A 20810-nucleotide genomic window follows, 5' to 3' on the forward strand; every position below is an offset into this window, starting at 1 on the left:
ATTGATACACATGATACAGGTAAATAGCACGTCAGCATTCATGATTGAGGTAAAAATATATTATCACTCGCGAGAAAAATTCATATTTTCACCGGATTTTTCGCAAAGAATTTACCATACATAATTTAGGTAAATACTAGTAGATGGACGTACTGTTCAAGACCGGACAAAATAACTAGCGCAAGTGAAAGTTCAAATGTTCAAAACATGAAAACTCGCATTGTTTAAGACGGGGAAGTCAAATCTTAATTCTTTTATTGTTTTCACATCACTTTTTAGAACTTGATGTATTCTTTAGACTCCGGTCTTATTAAATTCTAAAGACTGACATCGGATTCTCTTGTGTGGTTTCAGTTGATCAGATGTACTAACGTTTATCCAAAATATTTTCCCATTTCAATTGTTCAAATTCAAATTATTTAATCCCATAAATCATGTAAATGCTTGTACAATAATGACATATTATTTAATCAGTAAAGAAAACTAACAATGTTTCTAGATAGATAGATAGATTATGTACAGACAATATTTTGGGTCCCTTTATATTTTTTTGTTCGGTGTGAGCCGAGGCTCCATGTTGAAGGCCAAGGAGCGGATCCAGCCATTTTAAAAAGGAGTTGTTACTAACCCAGGACAAAGGGGGGTTCCAATTACATGTACCCATTCAAATGCCTTGATCGTCCAAAAAAGGGGGTTCAAACCCTCGGAACCCCCCCCCCCTTGGATCCGCGCCTGAGGCTATACATTGACCTATAATGGTTTAGTGCGTTATACATGTATGACTTTGTAATGCTTATTGTGTTTATGGAAAACAATGGGAAAATGTTGCTTAACATCTTGGGATATATATTAAGAAGGCATTTATTCAAAAGCAGATAGAATTGATTTGTAGAAAAACATGAATATTAAAGGGCAGATGATCAACTATTATAGTACAAGTCTTTGATTAACCACAATATTATATTTGTCATCACTGACGTATCAATGTTGCTTTTGTATACATGGTATAAAAATCCAACTTGGGTTTCTCATCTGAACTTGTTTACACGGTGTTACATTATCTAATATAGCTAGGCCTGTTATAGGTTTTTCATTATCACACTTATGGGGAACTGATTTTGCTCATTGTTGAAGGATGTACAGTTACTAACAATTACATCACTTCACTTGAAGTTCCTCCATCGTTCAATTTTCATCCATGGAGATCCCTGTCTTGGTTTACGGTTGATGGTTGTCTTATTGAAATTCATACCACATCTCCTTATTCTGGTTATCATACAGTATACATGTTATACCAATGTCCCAGGTTAGTGGGAGGGTTGGGAACTCGCTAACATGTTTAACCCCGCCACATTATTTATGTATGTGCCTGTCCCAAGTCAGTAGCCTGTAATTCAGTAGTTGTCGTTTGTTTATGTGTTACATATTTGTTTTTCGTTCATTTTTTTAAATAAATAAGGTCGTTAGTTTTCTCGTTTGAATTGTTTTACATTGTCTTATCAGGGCCTTTTATAGCTGACTATGTGGTATGGGCTTTCCTCATTGTTGAAGGCCGTACGGTTACCTTAAATTGTTAATGCTTGTGTCATTTTGGTCTTTTGTGGATAGTTGTCTCATTGGCAATCATACCACATCTTCTTTTTTATATGTTATACAAGACTAAAATACCTAGTATTATCAAATTAATTATAACAATTGTTAATAGTTGTCAGACTTTTGTTATCAAAAAGCAGCTACTGTACATGTGTATAATCAAGATGTAGACATGATCACTGGTGTCATATGTAAACAAGAGTGACTGTGCAAATGCTGAAATGTCATCTCTGCTTTGCCTACATGTATGAAGGTTTTACTACATGTACAAGTATCACACAAACTTTCAATTTTCATTAACCTTTGAAAATGAAGTTGCAGTCAAATTAACCATGCCAGACAGATGATGTACACCCTACAAACTGACTTATAAACCCATGATACCCAAAATTTAGTGATTTATACTGTGAAAGAGATTTAACATTCTTAACATCCAAACCATGAAAACTAACTTATGAATATCCAATAATATGCCAAAAATAGTGATCCTATACATGTCTTGCATGTACATGTAGTTTATACTGTAGCATCTGAGAAACATTTGGAAATAGATCAAACCACAAAAACTAAGCATTGTTCAATGAACCATGACATTTTCATTGGGGTCAAAGTCTGATGTAATTCTTGCAATTAGACATATTCACCTTACACTCATTTCATAAACCAAATATAATTGACCTACTTTTCCTACTGCTTGTAGTATTTTTAAACATGTGTGAGAAACAAACTTGACAAATTACATGTAACTGAAGTAACCTTAATCACTGATCCATGATCAGGCCAACCCTGCCTGACAGACACTGAGACATGTACACCTTTCAAAATACCATAATAATTAATCCAGTAACTCAATTAATATACATACGTTATACATTTAAGACTTCAAGTGTATTTCACTGTGACTGTTCAAACAGTAATATTTTTTTGTAAACAGTTACATGTACATGTAGTGTACCATGAAAACTAGGTGAAGTGCAATGAACAAATCAATAACAGAAACTTCATAACATTTTAAAGGAAGTATCCAGGCATTTCAGCTTCAAAAATGTATCTGGTGAAGCTGAAATACAAAACGGTACGCTGTAGCCACTGCCAGATTGTAATACATATTTCTTGGCTTGCATGCATGTACTTCATGTACTTCAACTTTTGTTGCAGGAGGGATAATAAAATTATACTTTAATGTACGTGCATGTTTTATTTGTTTTAAAAACCATGAACACTTGGCCACTAACATGACTAATCATGCTAATTAAGATTTTTATTTAATTCTAATTCAGACTTTAATAATTTAAGTACAGCAAGCAGTCATTTGACTCTAAACAATTGACACGGACTGCACGAGACCCTCATAGTTGGTTAAGATCTTTTTACACACCCTGGACATGCTGGCGGTAGTTAACAATTGCAATGCCAACATAAACTTCAGATGTGATATACATGTACTGTTTTGTTAATTTCACTGAAACTAGAAATTCACATTATCCATATTGTTATTATATTAAAATGACTGATTATCCCCTTATTAAAAGTATTCATGAATTCAGATATGATGCACTATTATTAGTAGTATTCACTGAAACTATGCATTTTCATTATTCCAAATTGCTATTTCAAATGAATAGTTATCCTGGGTATTCATGGAATTCAGAAATAATGTACATGTATGATTGCACTATTAATATTCACTGCAACTACGACATGTACGAAATTTTGTTATTCCAAATTCACAATTGATCATGTTAATCCAAGGTAATTAGTCCTCCAGTAATGTGGTCCTCCTTTAATACAATTTGTAATTTTCCTATTTGTACAAGGCACAATTTTCTTCTTGTCCAATTTAATCAGAACATCACATTATCATCATGGAATAATGCTGCACGCCATATTAATAATTTCCAAAAACAATAGATAACTAGCATTAAATAATGAATTAATCCATTGTTTCACAATTTGCAGCTATACAGCGACTCAGTGACATCTATATTTTCTATGCATCAAAGTGCACATGTACTAGCAGGTGTCATATTCTATTAAAGTGGGAATCATGGTCAAACCAATACATATTCAGTATGATTCTACAAAATAAAATATACATTTACACTCAAGTGCAGTAAATGTTTAACTAATAATAAATATATAATACTACATGTAAATACATTGTGCAATAATAAGAAAGTTAATTACAATAACTGTATTTACCTAGATAAAACTAGCACTTCTCATTTGATTGACCAAAAAATTCTAGCACTAATACAATTCTATTTTCAAGTCCCTATTAACAAGAAAAATAAATCTTTTAAGGGGGTCTAAATTCTATATAGTGTTGTCTTTTTTCCTGCATTAATGATTTGTTAAGTGTGATTGTGTACTTTCATTGAAGGGTTACTGTCTCATTGAGGCTCACACCATACTTTTTTTCATCAATTCTTTAAAGTCAGACATCATGGACATAGTTATTCCTCTCTAAAACACAACAGGTTATTTCTTTTGTTTATTTTAATTATGTTTATGATTTAATATGAAATATATTGATACTACAAACATGACAAACAAAAGTTTAAGGAACGAAAAAATAAAATAAATAAATGCCCTGTTACTATATACATGTAGATGATATTGACTTTACCTTTGTTCAGTGCATACAATGAATAAACCTTTGTGATGTAAAAATATTGTTCCAAGACTTAACCATCCCAGTTAATGTTTTAAATCCTTGAGTTTAATAATTTTTACATCTTTTGTGTTACCCTGAATACTTGTTACTTATTCATTTGTTATAACAGCTTGCATTAAATAATGCTTTGCAGCTCACTTTTTTATTTAATTTAGTTATTTACCCAATTTTATTTTAATAAATCAATATTCAGATTACTTTTAAAATTTGCATTTTAATATCCAAAATAATATATATCCTGCTGTTTCATATTTTTCTTAAATTATAATTTGTTTTGAAAAAGTTATCAAAATTTTGAAGAGGACAATTTTAATCATGATAATTTGTGAACATTATTATAAAATTGTATCATTATACCAATGACAGATTAAATATCATCCCCCAGGGCAATAAACTATTGTGTCTTAATTGGTATATTAGCTAGATCATGTATATAAGAATTTCTGATTATTACCTATCGCATATCCAGTGTTAACATCCTGATTATTACCTATTTTAATGTCACATTTGCATGGTCATATTCAGTAAATACAAATATTTTAATTGTTAATTTTGAATTTGAATTAAAAAAAAATGTTTTAGACTAAATTAGTACTAAATTAGTAGATACAACACATACAATGCAGTTAACACAGTAAATTTTATGAGAACTTACTGGATAATACTATATCTATAAAAAATATTTTGAGCTTCATAAAATACTTTAAAAAAGTTTATACCATGTTATCATAAAAAAATATGCATACAGATAGATTTTTTTGTTATGTTTTCCTGACATATTGAATGTTTACATAAAATAATTATCATGATTATGTAAAAAATGCAAAAAATCTGCAGTCGTATGTGAATGCACATGATCAAAGGAGATGTGGGATATATCAATGATGCATCAACCCAAAAGTTTAATAGGCAACAATAAAGTAACCAAAACACAATTTAATGTGTGTCGAAAAATATATATGACTTATGATTAGAAGGTCCTTAATCATTGCGGAATAAATATAATGACCATTGAATGTTACTACTTGTAAGTTAGATAACATGTATGGCACAAATGAATTTTGAAAAACAATGCTAACAGGGCACAATTTATATAAAAATTTCACATGAAAATATATAGTTTGGGTTCAAAGTATTAACAAATTATAGTGATTTAATATAAATTCTATGTTAAATCTAAAAAGAATAAAATTATGATGCTAGCTTTGCTCTTTTAATATGTGTTTTTTAAACAATGTAGTACATGATAAAACAATTACTAATTGAATTAGCACAATTTGTTTAATCAACTGTGTTTAAATGGCAACTGTTTATGACTCTGTGCCTTGTTTCAGGAACATTAATTTAATAATATTGTTTTATTTTGATGATTAATGCTATTTTAAACCATTTTTTAAAATATTTATTCACTTTCAATGCCTGGCATATGCATGCTATTATCAAATATATTAATGTTTTGTTGTCCATGATTTGAGAATTATTTAAAATCTAAATGAAAATGGACACTTGCTAAATATTAAAGTCACTATTTAATCTTAAAGTTAATAATTTTTTTAACATTTTATGATCAAATCATATGTGTTTGTACTATGCATGTTTTTTTTTTATCGAAATCGTGACGTCACAATGCATTCTAAATAGAACAAAAACTATCAGTTGATGAAGCAAAACTAGGGAAATACTAGTAATCCAGCATAAGCATGATAAGAAACACATTTATATGGATACGTACATGTAAAGATCGGTTGGTTGTTGGTTATAAAATGTCCAGTGACAAGTATTTCATGCAAATTTATGACCCGAGTTAGCAATACATTAACATACAATATGTACACTACATGATGTATAGGTCAGCATGGTCAGTGGCAGATCCATTATAAAATGTCCAGTGACAAGTATTTCATGCAAATTTATGACCCGAGTTAGCAATACATTAACATACAATATGTACACTACATGATGTATAGGTCAGCATGGTCAGTGGCAGATCCAGAACTTTTCATAAGGTACAGGGCCCCTGACTGCCCTTAGGGGCACGGATCCAGTCATGCTTGAGTGATTCCCTATATAATCGACCAAATTATTCCCACAAAAAAGGGGAAGATATAGAGTAACCCTTTATGTATTCCACTCAGGGTGATGTATGCAAAATAATTAAGGGAATACATGACATACACATGATAATAGGGGGAGGGGGGACGGTGTCCTTCATGACTTTCAATGATTTATTATGAAGCACAACTTTAACATTGAAGCTTAAAGGTGGCTCAAAGCTTATATTTTTCCTGGAACATGCAACTATGCACGAGTGTGGTAATATAGAACGTCGATTCATAGCTATATATAGCCTATCGGAGTATCTCAATATAGATCCCGTAGGATCAGTGGCGGATCCAGCCATTCTAAAAAGGGGGGGGTCCAACCCAGAACGAAACAGGGGGAGGGGGGGGGGTCCAACTATATGTCGCCATTTAAATGCATTGATCGGCCAAAACAAAGGAGGTTCGAACCCTTGGAACCCCCCCTCCTTTTGGATCCGCCAATGAGAACACATTGTAAGGTCTGTAAGCCGACAAATGTGCACATTTTCCCTTCAAAATTATGAATCCATGATTATTCGATAGACATGCTTTAAAATATTGATAATTTCTACTCACCGATTGTATTTTCCAGCTCAGATTATTGAACATGTGGTCTAACATCTGTAGTTACCTGTGTAAAAATATAGTTTGCCGACCTGAGGTCCCGGTTTTTTTGTTTTTTTGCCGACAAAAAATTAAAGTGGATAAATCGTTTACGGTGAAGAATTGTTTTCCGTTTTTAATGAAACTTGACAGATTTTACTAATTATTTTTTTAATCATCGGAAATGTCCCTCTTGGTGTAATTCGAATTAAAACGGGTTTATTATGCTGTACAATATTGGTAACTTAGTCATAATCTTTAAATTTATTTCAGGTACAGCCTTGTACATTTTTCTATTGCGCAGAATTTATCAAATATGAATTTGAATGAATCCATTATCATCTTCTCATTCTTCTGCAATAATATTAAAACTCTATTTTTAACGAAAGCTTCTGGTTTTTAAAACCAGCTATGAACGAAAATGTTATAAAAAACATATTATAAAATAAAAAGTAAGGATATCAAAAGGATTATTTAAAGTCAAACGCACATGACTGTCAAAAATGAACGGACAATGCTACGGCAATAAATGGAAAACGACAAAAGACAAACAACGATCGCAAAATAAGTGAATAAACAGCAAAACAAGTTTACAATCGCACGATAGACGATAATAGTATAAGTAATGGACTATTTCACAACAAAATCAAATCTTGAGAGTCGGGTGAGACGTGATTTTTTTTTTACACTGATGGACTACCGTTACGCTAAAATATTTGTATTAAAACATTTACCGACTGTATCAACCTATGAAGTGTTTGTTTTAAACATTTAACGACTGTGTCAACCTTTTATAAGTTGTAATAAACATTTAATGACTGTGCCAACCTTTAGAAAGTTGTAACAACCATTTAACGACTGTCTCAACTCTAAAAACGTTGTGACAAACATTTTTTGACTGCATCAACGTCTGAAAAGTTGACACAAACAAATTTTAACTGTCCCAACTATTAAAAGGTTGGGACGGACATTATGCAACTGCCACAACTATTAGAAAGACTGTAATAAATAGATTTTGACTGTGACAACACCGTAAACCACTGCAACAGTTCTGAAATGACTGATGGTAGCATTTTTTGACTTTCACAACCCGTAGAAAAGTTGGGACAGACATAAATGAACTGTTGCAACGAAATGTGACAGATTTGACAGTCATTACTTGTCTTTTACAGACTAAGACAGTCGTACAACGACTGTTACTGGTATGGGCAGTTGTTTTTTCGTCCAGTAGTGCAAGGGTTGCTGGTTGAGGTATCCAGCTGTAGCCTGCGTGTAGAGTGGACCCTAGTGAACAAATTGATCCCAACAGTTGTTAGGTCGGAGTGAATCTGATTTTGGTTCAGCAGTCTACAGAAGGTAATTTGGACCCAAAATACTGAATTTCCCTATTTTTACCGATTTTTGACTTCGAATGGACCTCAAACCGGGAGAAGTTGTTTCATATGCGTATTTCAATAATAATAATGATCAGTAGTTCTATGGCCGTGGTTTTGCACTATCTTTGCCAGTTTTTTGCCTCTGAACTTCTTGTGTAAGATACAGATGTGAAGCCTACCCCTCCAGAAAACGGAGTTTTAGCCATTTTCGATTTTCCAAGTCCGTATTTATGCTCAAAATGCTACGTATACATGAGAAACGTGAATATGGATAGCCTCAGGTTGACGGAACATGCGTAGCTTTTAAAATAAGTATCATAAAGTGGACTTCTTAAAGTATGGAACGCCATTGGAGCCAAATAACGGTTATTAGGGTCCGCCCGTCAAATGACGGTCACCGCATGGTAAGGGTTAAGATGAATTCATGGTATACCGCCATCTTGGATTGTACAATCACAGTACAAAATGGGTCTAGTGTTTTGCCCAAATCAGCAAATTGGGAAACACATTTGCAATTTAATGGTTAGACGACTGTTTATTTATATAAAGAAAACTTGTTAATTTATTGTATTATTCAAAATATTTTAACAAATACTAATCTTTTTGGTTTTTAAAATCATTTTTTTTCAAATGAGCTGTTCCAGGGGAGATAACTCTTTTAGTACAAAATTTATACTGGGCTAATAGGGAAATTTGTTATTTTTACTTGTGACAAAAAAAAACAAGTTCGGTGACACCATGTTTTCTTTTTATTTTCTTAAAACATATTATGAAACCTATCTTCTGACAATTTATTTCAAGATTCTATCTCATGGAATTTTTTTTATGCACTCTTATGTGTTTTTTCATGAACAAACTTTCCAAATTTAGGCAATTTTCAACGACTCATAGCTTGAAAAATAGCACGGTGACCCATACTTTTTATTATATTTTTGAAAAAAAGCATAGTAAAATCTTCATTTTGGCAAATTATAATAAAATTCTGTCTCAAATAACATTTAACTATGATCTACATTAATGATGCGACATGATCATTGAGTATGAACAAAACCACCCCAAGTCTGTCAAATAAACTATGTTTAAAACATAAACGATACACCTTTTAGCAGAAGATGCGTATTTCGACAATCAATGTCTCATCAGTGATGGATAAGGCCATGCTATTTGAAAATCCGAAATGGACGAAGTGTGTTTCTAAAACAGGCAAGGAGGCAGAGCTTTGCATGAATGAAATACATTCATAATTTAAGAATTTTCCCCTAATTTGAAGAAACGTTTTTGAACCATTAAAGAAATATTCATCTGAAACATTTATAATGTTTAAAAAGTTATTTTATTGTAGCAGATATTTGAATAAGTCTGCATATATTAATTTTTTTTGCAGTCCGGATTCTGATATCGTGGTAATTTTGAGCTAAGTATGCAGTTCATAAAAGTGAAAAGAGTTCGTCGAGATATTTGTTGTGGTTTTCTGTGTTATGTTATCACCAAAGACAATTTTCCATCGTTTTCTTTTTATTCTCTTTATGTTCTGTATTATTTTCATTTTTGATATTAAATCATGTTCTATAAGATTTACTTGTACTGAATGTATATATATATTTTATCTTTAAAAAACGTGATACATGTTCATCAACACACACTTCACCAAAGCACTACGAACACATAGGTGTTTCAGAAGTATCAACAACTGATCAAGTTGACGTTTTCTCCAGTAACCTTTATTCAGCAACTGAAGGTTGTTAGATTTTTTATCTTTCAATATATTATAACAAGCTTGTCTTTTTGACAGGATTAAATGTGTGCTCGATAAGGAGATGTTTGAGCTCTCCCAAAATATGTTAACACCGCCACTTTTTCCATGTGCTTGAACACATCGAGAAGGTTGTAAATTAGTGTTTGAGGTTGAGTACCATATATTTCTGATTAAAGCATGACGTATTTTTCTCTATTGAAGTGTTTGCTGTTCTGTTAAATTACTGTAAAGTCTCGGTCACACCTTACCGGATAGTACGAACGGACGCCTAACGGATGAAAATAAAAGTTGTTCGTTTGCAAAATTGTTTACTGTTGGGAGTCCGTTGGTGTAAAACGGACGCGTAACGAATGTATAACGGACACACACCGGATATGCAAGGTACGAGTAACAGAGACGTACCGGACAGAACGCATATCGAAAGTACATCCAACGGACAAGTATTGCATTAAACGGACACCTAATGGAAGCGTACCGGATAAAGCAGATGAACAAGATATACGGAGAAAACTAAAGGCGACAATATTTTACATGTAAATCGCACCAACGGACTCCCAACGGATGAAAATTTTGTCAACGTTTTTTTTTATCCGTTAGGCGTCCGTTCGAGCCATCCGGTAAGGTGTGACCGAGGCTTAACGGCCACATAACAGATACAAAACGGAAACGAAACTAATGAGTACCGTACAAAATGGACGTCCTACGGATAAATTGTCCGTTGAACGTCCGTTCAAAGTTTTGAACATGCTCACAATTTTCCACCGGAAAGAACGGACGTCGACGGATACAACTTACGCTTAACAGACGTGCACCGGATATAGACAGACGTCTGACGGATAAGAACGGACGTTTAACAGACATGAGCGGATTGAAAAAAGTTATCCGTTAGGCGTCCGTTTGAGCTATCCGTTAAGGTGTGACCAAAGCTTAAGGAAGGGACGTTTTCATTGTTTATTTTTGTTTATGGCAATATTTGATTCACCTTTGGTCATTACAAGAGACATATAGCACAATATCTTTTAATTCAGTAATGAATACTTTTTTTCGCCTCATTTTCATACACAAATTTAGTTAAAACCATGATGTCAATGGCATCATTCTTGCAGGTACATTAAATACTTGTGAACTTAAATACTGATAATGTAATTTCTTTATCAGCTATTCACGTCAATTTACCAACTAACACAGTTCACAAGTAGGTTTTATTTTCAGAACAAATACCTTAGCATTTAAAATTAAAACAATGAAAACGGTTTGATGTTGTAGCGAAATTTGCCTGCCCTTTTTCGAAATCTTCAAGGTTGTTGAGATATTACATTATTAACACGGGTCAGCTATTTATCGTCCCGTTCCAACAGACTTCCATTGTTTCTCAAGACCATACACGCAAATAGCGTCGAGGGAGAACCAAAAATGCAGACCCTGAAATTTTCTCCCCGGAACGGGGATCGAGCAAGGAACCTTTGTGTTTGTAGTCAACTGCGCTTACCAACACACCCCGCCTGTGATAACGTTATCTGTATATATTAACTTAAATTGTATAGTTCAGTATTTAGTAGGTGAACTACCTCATTACCCCTCTATTAGACTTCAAACTTTAGACTTTAAAAGAGGACTTCAAAATAGATATAAATCAAACGATTGTTTATTCAGGGTTTACGCTCTGTTTCCTTGAAGTACTTCCGACATCATGGTGTGTAGAAAAGATTCCCTACAGAAACTGGTTTGCACAATATTTTCATAATTTTGTAGATCTATAGATATGATAGCAAAATATTGTGAACCATGCAGTGCACGCAGCATGACCCAAACAGCCTCTCAATGGTGAACCGAATGTGAAGAAACACTGTGTTCCGAATGTACAGAAGCCCACAAAGTCCAAAAAATGTCACGAAGTCACCATTTTGTTGAGATATGTAAACTACCGAAGAACATTCATCTATCCAATAATTGTTCAATGCATCAACAGTTGCCTTTAGACTATTTTTGTGTCGATCATGATATTATTTGTTGTAAAGAATGTTTGCCTAAAGATTATCGAGCATGCAAGAACGTCACATCAATTGATATTGCATCAAAGAGTTCTAAGCAGTCACAGTCATTCCTGGATTATGACGAACAGTTGAGCTTTATTTCAGAAGCATTAGAAAAATTGAAAAAAAATCGGACGGAAAATAGTAGTCGAATAGAACAAGAAGAAACAAAAATTTGGAAACTAGTAGCGAAAACAAAAGAAAATATCATCAAACAAATAGAATCTTTAGAAGAGCTGCTTATTAAACAAATAACCGAACTCAAAGAAAAAAATATAACTGGTATAAAACGCCAGGAGAAAGAAATAGGTGAATTAGTAACATCAACAAACGACCAAAAGAAAACTTTAGAATTTATTAGAAATCATGGTTCTGAGAAACAAGCATTTATTACAATTCATTCTTCCAAAACAATCTTAAATGACATTGAAAACAAAGTGAAACAGTTGACAGATTCGTTTGTAAATACCAGTCTTATGTTTGTAGAAAGTGTATCAAAAGACTATTTAACTGATATTGGGTTAATAGAACTGAAGGAAACGCCTTGTTCATTTTCAATGGTCCCTCACAAACAGCTGCAGTCACAGGTTCAAGTTGTTTCGAAAAGGAAGATTACCTCCGTAACCTATCTAAACGACATCGACACGAAAGGAGAAAGATTGACAACAGCATCTGGCATGACGATATCGGACAATAACAGATTGATTTTCTGTGATATAAATACGAGCAAGATTTATGTTTTTGTTTACAACAGAACCTACCTATCCTCTATCAGCTCTCCACATCCACCGTGGGATATAGCAGCAATACCAGGAACAACCATTGCTGTTATGTCTTGTAGATGTTTAGCGTACTTACAGTTCATCGATATAGATATGCACAAAATTTCGAAGCAGGTGAAAGTGAACCAAAGTGAAAGTTGTGGTGTTGATACAACAAAAGATAACATCTTTGTCGGATCTAAAGGTAAGATACCAAACTCCGAAACAGCAGTTACGTCCTCTTTACTACACTACGTTGACTTTAATGATAGTTTAGCGAAGCAACGTCACCACTGTTTCGGAGTTTGGTAAGATACATGTCCTAGACTTACGTGGAAATTTCGAGAGAACAATAAGTGTTAAAAAAAGCAGATCTTTACATTGACTACATAACCGTTTGCTCAAATGGAAACATTTGTTATTCAACCATCAATAAAGTCTACCGTATAACGGCAGGGGGAAACCCTGTTTTTTCGTATACCTCTCCTGACCTAGTTCAATCCCTAGATATTCAAATAGATGATGAAGACACCCTATACGTCCTTGGACGTGATCCACGAACCATTGATATTTTCACGTCTTCTGGAATCTTAGTAGACATTTTATCGACCGATACTTTATCGGAACCTCTTTCATTCTGTTACAACAAGAAACTATCTAAAGTTTACATTGCAAATAATCGCGGAGAAACAATATCAGTTTTCAAGGCAAAAAAGAAACATTTTAAATTAATTTGAACACAAGTTTTTGTATGTGTTGCATAAAATGTAAATAAAATTAGGTTGTTGATTGAAAGTATGTTTGATGAAACATACACAAATTATGTCATTTCAAGTTTTTTTTAGGTATTGCTGTATTATAATTTGTCTGAGATGTTTTATGCTTCCTTGTTACACATTTGTTTTTTTAAGTGATTAAGTTTATAATACAATGTTGACTGCTGTCCCCCCCCCCATTTTTTTTTAACATTTTTCCGTATGTTTGTTTATTTTACGTATCGATGGAATTTGATGAGATTGCGTTACAAGTGAGAAGTTAAGCTAGTTATAAAACCCGGTTCAATCAGCCGTTTTCTACAGTTGTTAACCGTTTGTTTGATGTGTTTGAGTTTTTGATTTTACCATTTGATAAGAGACTTTTCGTCTTGAATTTCCTAGGAGTTAAGTATTTCGTGATTTTACCTTTTATATATATCTTTTAGCTATTTGTGTCTACTATTGTTGTCTCATTGACTCATATTCCACATCTTATTTATTAGTCATTACAAGAAAAGTCGAAAGAGACAGCAGAAGAGAAATCCTCTGTAAGGATGCTAAAAATTTAGTATATCTGTAAGGTATTCATGAAATTTTCAAATCGATCTGTGACATTATAAGTGATACTGGATTGAAAAGGTTGGACGATTTTCTGAGACAGCGTTCCAAATCTTATTTTCAATATTAAAGGCAATAGTAGTATACCGCTGTTCAAAACTCATAAATCCATGGACAAAAAACAAAATCGGGGTAACAAACTAAAACCGAGGGAAACACATTTAATATAAGAGGAGATCAACGACATAAACAGAAACGGACAAAGCATCAGACAAATTCCCACGAGAATAACAAATATAACATCTAAACCAAATACATGAATTTTTGATAAACAAGTTCCGTGCCACGTCTTATCTTAATATCTCAAAAATGAGAGAAAACAAACCAGGAAGTCAATAGAATTACCTCATTACTACACAAAAATATTTTCCTCTCTTAAATGCCGAGCATGATCCTTGGAGAATTCTCCAAGTAACCACGAAGGGTCTACCAGTATGATAAAAGAAGTTGTCATTGTACAGTCAGGTAAGTTTCCGTACCCTTTTTAAATGTTAATCTATATCGGTATAATACTTGATTCATATTCAAATCATACAAATTCCAAAGCAGGTGAGATTCAGTTCATGTTGAGCATAATTTGTCTTCAAATCTTATCCTGCTGCACTTTTTTCCCCTGTAAAGCATATATCCATTTGTTTGATATTTCATGTACAGTATACATACAGGTATATGAAAAATTAAAGCAACAGAAGAACACGACAGTTTAATAATAATAATTCGAATAAGCAAAAACAAACCTGAATAACAAACTAAAACATCAAGAAACATATCAGCTATATGAGGAAAACAACGGAACAATAGAAACATCTTACTACAATTAAAGCAAGCACCAACATACATAGAAACGAACCGTATATATAACGAATGCCTCATTCCTAAATTTTACAGGACATTCTAGACAAAATAGTGTGTTGAACCTGGTTTTATAGCTAGCCAAATCTCCTACTTGTACGGCAATGTAAAGAATACCGCTACAGAGATAAAACTACGTGACATTGATACAGTACAAACAAACACAAGAACATGCAACAAACAGAAATACATAAATGAGTAATAAAATAGTACATCACAACATGTAAACCGCAGAATGACAGCGGAAACCTTTCATGAATTGACGACACCACAATACGACAATACAAGTATAAACTGTGTGTCGCATAAATGGATCTACTTCTTTATACTATCACAGGTAAATGTCTAAAAATGAAAAAGATGGCATATCAGATAAGCAGTAAGGATAACCGGTTGAATATGAAAAATTTTGAGGGATTTGTTGCACATTGCCATCAAGCATCACGGTAGACCGAAATAAGTGTAACTAAAATAACGTCTATCGAAAATATCAAAACCGTCAAATTATTTCCTTGAGCATCACCATTGTTAGTTTAAGAACAAAATACATGTATTAAAAACGAAGATAACACATTCTCGGCAGTAGCAAATTAACAATCTATACAATAGGTAGAGCCAACAAGAAGGTTAGTCTTCCGAGCATAATTGTAAGTATAGAATGGACTGCCAAGACAAAAAGAGGTATGATAATAGGATAAGACAACGTGTCATACAATAAGCCATATACAGGCCCATTAGATTCTTTTTGAAAGGGTACATATTTGCCGTTAATGAACCAATCTATAACAAGTTCAATATTATTTAAAATAACGTTTGACATGTCACATTTACTGATAACATTGTAACTGACGAGTAACCCGTACATGTGTACTTTGATACTGATAATCTACAAGGTCTTTATCAGTTCTATGTGTAAAATTAAATAACTGACACGCGTACGGATCACAGGTAAGTTATATTTTTTTATAATAATGATTTCTTCAAAGTCAAAAACGGCATTTAAACTTCACACAATGAAAACGGTTCGGTAACTTAATCATCATAAAGATTGTTTACTTTTGAATAAATTATTCAAAAATGTTCTAAGAAAAGATTTCAACCTATTCTTTTGAAATATTTCTTTTAGGAAAAAGGGGGAGGAGTTTAAAGAAGACTTTTTAACACTGATATATATTATTATAAAAACAGTTTTTAGCTCGATAACAACGACTTATAACTGAGGAAAAATCTTTATCCTCTTTCTTGTGTATAGGTTGCACTTTGTAAATACAACTGTTTCTAAAAACACGCCTCTTTTAGGGAGATCTTGGATATTCATAGACAATTAATTTTGTTTACATACTGGTTCCCAGTTATGCTCTCTGTGTTTCATCTCACAGTGAATTAATTTGGGAATGTTACTAGTAAATAAACATGTGCATATTGCTTACATTGAAAACTATGGTAACCTTTCATTCAAGGTAGGGGTAGTTAAGAAAATTAGTGTTAGTTTAAACTCTGAGAAGTTCAGGGTATATAAACGTTGAAAATATCCCGCACTGTCCTATATTTTGACCTTTGAAAAAAGTTGCTTATGAACTTACAATTCTAGAATAAGATTTTTTTTTCAAAACTTCATAGTAAAAGTGGTACAAATTTTAGCCGTAAAAGGAGTTCCTACGTGAAATTGCATTATTTATAGTAATGCAAACTACAACAATAAAATATATTCACGAACAACCATCTATCTATACATGGGATTTAACGTCCTTCACGACAACCAACTGCTCCCACAACTATTTAATAAAGCTCGCAAATGTACATGGCATTTATGCTGAAGTAATAGACACATTCAACCTTCCATTAGTAGAAAAGTACCCCTCCCCCCCCCCTTCCCCAGAAAAAAGCCATGAATGAAATTATTACAGATCAGCTGAGTTATCTATTGAAAAGGATCATACAAAGTAATGCAAGATGCAGTTGTAAAAATAGTTATACTATAAGTACGTCTGAACCAGTGACAACTCTACTACAGGTTTTATCCATCGGATCACCAGCAGTGATGGTGATAAAAGGCTGACAATACATTTCATATATATAATTCGTCTAAACATCAGCCCAACAATGTAAGATCTGTAAAAATATATTTTGTCAGCAGTTATAACTCAATGATGACTTGTTTTGCATGAAGTTTCTATTTCAATGTCTAGTAGTATGTTTTAAAGTAGATCTTGATGCTGATGTTTATGTCACTCCTAGATTTATCTTCCCTTTAGAGTTATCCTTTAACACAAGGTTTTGTCATATTCGGTTGAGCCAGAAGGTATCATAGCAGAAGTAGGTTAACATATATTAATTCAAGTCATATTTGGTATATAAGTTACAAGTCTTAGATCTATGAAAAATATATCACCTGGGACACTTAAATAAGAGAACTACCATTACAAGGTTTTGAAAAAAACTACCAAAATGCTATACCGGAATAATTTAAACCAAAGTTACAAATATATAATTGGACAGAATCACATGGAAACCCAGAAGATTACAACTGCAACAACTTAGTTTTAAAAATTCATTAGGACCACCTTAAAAAGAATCAGCTATAACAGGGCACACTTATCGTTCTGGTATACCATAAGGGAATATAATAAATGTATCACAATGTGTTGGACTATCCCTTGTATCGTCCAACAGTGGGTATAGCTCGTTCACAATAGACATAGTAGGTTTTGGTCACATGACCTATCTTCCAATACAAGTGGTAATTGCAGCTTTACATTACTTCCCCTTTGAAAGTCATTGGCGTCGAGAATAAATAGGAGCTTATATCATGTTGTTTATTAAAGACAAATAAAAACATTATTGTATTCATCAAACTTTAAAAAAAACCACGTGAAATCTAACAACAAATGTAAAGTTTTAAGCCTTTTGATCAAAGAACATAAAACAAATTAGAAACTATAAACACATTGAGCAATAAAAGGGAGTAATTCACAATCTATTCAAAACATTGGTTTCTGATTTTGTTATGTTCATCTTTATCAAGTATATTAAATCACATGTAGTCTTTACTTCTAAACATTTGATGATACTTTTTATCTATTCGTCGAAGAAAGCGGAATAAATCAGATCTATATTGGTAAAATTTAAATGATTTTTATTGCTAGGTTTGTTGTCCAATTATCTTAGTTACTTGTGACAAATCGACAAAAATTAATCTAAACATATCATACCTTTCAAATCTGTATAAAAGAGCAAAATTGTAAGGTTGTAATATTTATGATGTGTTTTGATGTTAAATCATATTAATTAACACCTTTCCCTTTTATGGACACTTATTAATCTCAGAATTAATACCTTGTATATGTATGTAAGATGTGTCCTAAGTATTAAATATATATTTTTTAATTTTGAATCTATAATTCGGTGACAATGATGATGTTGAACAGCAATGATTGATACTCTTATATTTTTACAAGATATATCATATCCCGGGTTTTTTTCTGAGGTTGCTGATCGCTATGTCAAATTTGATAGAAACGGAATATAACAGCTGTTTATGATAACAAAAATTGTCAATTGTATTCATTAAACTTAATGGAATAATGCGTGAGATATAACTAACAGTGGTATTATTACGCCATTTGATCAGAAACCAAATCAACAAATCAGGGACCATAAAAAGTTAGCATAAGGGGGAGTAAGATCTCTGTTTTGTTATGCTCGCGTATGATTGATCTGAATTATTAACCGAATAAAGCGATTCCGTGTTAACAGTGTCTGTGTACAATAAAACAGATTGGAATCTTGCTAGATATGAAGCTTTGTTAACTTTATCAAGTTCATAATTCTTTGTAAGAGACATTTTCAAATTATAATACTTGTGTACCTTTAAATACTACATTATACTAGTAAATACATTTGTATGTCGATCGCAACACAGGTATAAAGCTTCCTGGTAGCCATTTTTTTTAAAGGTATTATTTCTGCTAGTTAATTCAATATTCTTCAAAATGAACGTCAATTCAAGTCTTACAAAATGACAATGATGCATTCACTTATGAATTGAATGCTTATTTTTGTAAATTTATTGATTGTAAAAGCGTTTATCGAAGCATATTTTGTATGAATGACGAATGCGCTTCATTCTAAAAATACACATGAAAGTTCAAATGAAGTGAGTGTAAGTAATTATAGGAAACCGTTCTGTCGTCAACTATGAGGAAATCCAATATCTTATCGTCGTCTTTGAAAGGCACCGCAATTAAAAGTCTTAAACAATTTAAACAATAAAAGCTCTCGGTCTGAGTTATAAATACAAACTACGAAATACACAAATGAATGACATAAACCTACGACAACCATGTATTGAACTACCGGCTCCTAACTTGGTACAGGCAAAAAAATATTTTGGCGGAATGAAACATTTCTGTTAGCGCTCAAGCCTCTCTCAAAATGAGACAGAGGTGTAACAGCACAACACAAGAACAAACTATAAAAATTAGTTGCCATTGACTCATCTTAATAAATATGTTTGAGGCACAAACCAAATAGAATATAAACAATAGGCACAGAACAACAGTTCCTTTTACTAAAGGATTGTACAAAGCCAATACCCACTATAAATAAACTACGTTCTCCCGGACTAAACCATCAATCAATACCAGTCCGTGGATGAAGTGTGAAGACGTTTAAAACACCTAAGAAACGAAACGCATGACCTTGTGCCACTATTCAGTGTGTGCCAAGGCACCGTGATGAAGGCAGTACTTAAATTTGAAAACTAAAAAAAACCATTTGACTTGCATTAAGAGTTGTTTAAATGACACATATATCATATTTTTTTTAATTTATTTATACTCCCAGTAACCAATCCTGTTATTGGTGTGAGCGGCTTATTTCCTTTTCCTTGTCGCTCGTTTTGTGAATTGTCGGCGTTTATATAAAAAATAAACCGATTTTGCTTGATTCATTTTGAAACAACAATTTACAAGTTGGCATGGAACAAAGATGTCATTAACTTAAGGTCATCATACAGCCTTCAACAATGAAAAGCACGTATCGTATAGTAATAGATAAACTGTCAAATAAAACAGCCATTTAAATGTGAAAGCTATCAAAAGAGAAAACAATGAACTCTTTTATATTCAAACATCAACGGAAAACAAATAAATCAATTGAAACATATAATCAATATTTGTCATATAATGAAACTATATTTGTTATCCAAACAATTATATCATATCTATTTCACAGACAAACTGTGTTTGAACAAGTTCGTGTCCTATAAAATACCGCCAAGTATTATGAAACTTTAACAAATTTGAACACTCTGTTCTTTTAGACAGCGGAATTCATCTCCACTCAACCACGGTGATTCAATTGCATCATTAAAGCACATTAAAGGCAATTTGGCCATATCGTCTCAAAATCACTATTAACACATTCAACAGAGCAGGAAAGTTCCATATGAACAAAGTAAATCTTTGTGTGTAAAATTTTGTATCCACTTCTTCATTGTTCTTTGGAATTCAGTTGAAAAAAGTAACCATATTATGGTCATTTATATGAAGATGACACGCTATTTTTTTTTAAGATAAATCCTTTAAGAATTTGATATTCACAATAGCACATTTTTAAAATTATTTTTATTATAGAAATATGGCAGCCCAATATTGCGAACCCTGTACTGCACGTGGAAAGACTCCATCAGCCTTTCAATGGTG

General features: G+C 32.7%; 1 long non-coding RNA gene across 1 annotated transcript; it reads right to left on the reverse strand.

Moving 5' to 3' along the window:
• Positions 1-2841: 2841 nt before the first annotated feature.
• On the reverse strand, positions 2842-7316 carry LOC143083632 (uncharacterized). The gene is made up of 2 exons (XR_012980818.1): positions 6928-7316; positions 2842-3671 (listed from the first exon to the last, which is right to left on the reverse strand). It is a non-coding gene; the product is annotated as an uncharacterized LOC143083632 (long non-coding RNA).
• Positions 7317-20810: the final 13494 nt, after the last annotated feature.

This window comes from Mytilus galloprovincialis, chromosome 7, assembly GCF_965363235.1.
Source record: "Mytilus galloprovincialis chromosome 7, xbMytGall1.hap1.1, whole genome shotgun sequence".
Classification (NCBI taxonomy): Eukaryota; Metazoa; Mollusca; class Bivalvia; order Mytilida; family Mytilidae; genus Mytilus; species Mytilus galloprovincialis.